We start from the raw sequence: 1,055 nt of genomic DNA, 5'->3' as shown, positions 1-1,055 counted from the left end.
AGTCTAATTAGCATATTATCGTTATATATTATAGACTAGGGGCCCGGTGCACCAAATTCGTGCACGGGGGGGGGGAGGGTGCCCCTTAGCCCAGCCTGTCCCCTCTCACATACTGGGAGCCCTCAGGGGATGTCCTAGTGATGACTTAGGCCCGCTCCCTGCTCCCCTTGGGGAGTGGGCCTAAACTGCAGTCTGGCCTCCCTTTGTGGGAGGTGACCGGGCTGATCAGGGGAAGGCACCAGCCCCATCACCCCGCTGCTGCAGCCACTGCCAGTCACCGCAGCCAGCAAGGTTTTTTCATCAACACGGACTCCAGTCCCTTCACCATGAAAAAATGACAACTTTCTTTAGGCATTTTCAAGATGTGTCTTTCATATAATAATAATTTCTTTCTTATATTTTTTTATCATCACCTGAGGATATGTTTCTGTTGATTTTTAGAGAATGTGGAAGAGAAAGGGAAAGACAGAGAGAAACATCAAAGTGAGAGGAACACTTTGATTGGTTGCCTCCTGCATGAGCGCTGACCTGGGCCCCAGCCAGGGAAGAGCCTGCAACCTAGGTATATGCCCTTGGTCAGAATTGAACTCAGACCCTGCCATTGGCAGGCCAAGGCATTATCCACTGAGCCAAACCGGCTAGGGCAGGATATGATATTTCTTAGCCCTCCAGCAGTGGACCTTCGTTTTTTTCACCAGGAGTGTGGTGAAAAACCCTAGATCACTTTTTTGGATTCTTATTACCCAAGTTACTAAGAATATTACCAGTGGCATACAGGGAGCTTAACCAATGAGCGGTCAGAAAAGGTGTTTCCTCTGTAGTTCACAGCAATTGCCGGCCTGCCCCCCCCCCCCACGCCCCTGCCCCAGGCCTGACTCCTCTGGCCTAGGTGTCAGGCCCGGGCCGGGGACCCCCGTCTCCCCCCGATTACCAGCTCTGCCCTTGCCCAGGCCTGAAGCCTCGGCCAGAGGGGTCGACCCCCATCATCTTCCAAACACCAGATCTACCCCTTAACTAGGCCTGACGCCTCCACCAGAAGATGTCAAGGCCTGGGC

Source organism: Myotis lucifugus, unplaced genomic scaffold (genome assembly GCF_000147115.1).
Source record: "Myotis lucifugus unplaced genomic scaffold, Myoluc2.0 scaffold_59, whole genome shotgun sequence".
Lineage (NCBI taxonomy): Eukaryota > Metazoa > Chordata > Mammalia > Chiroptera > Vespertilionidae > Myotis > Myotis lucifugus.
This window is presented reverse-complemented; position numbering follows the sequence as displayed.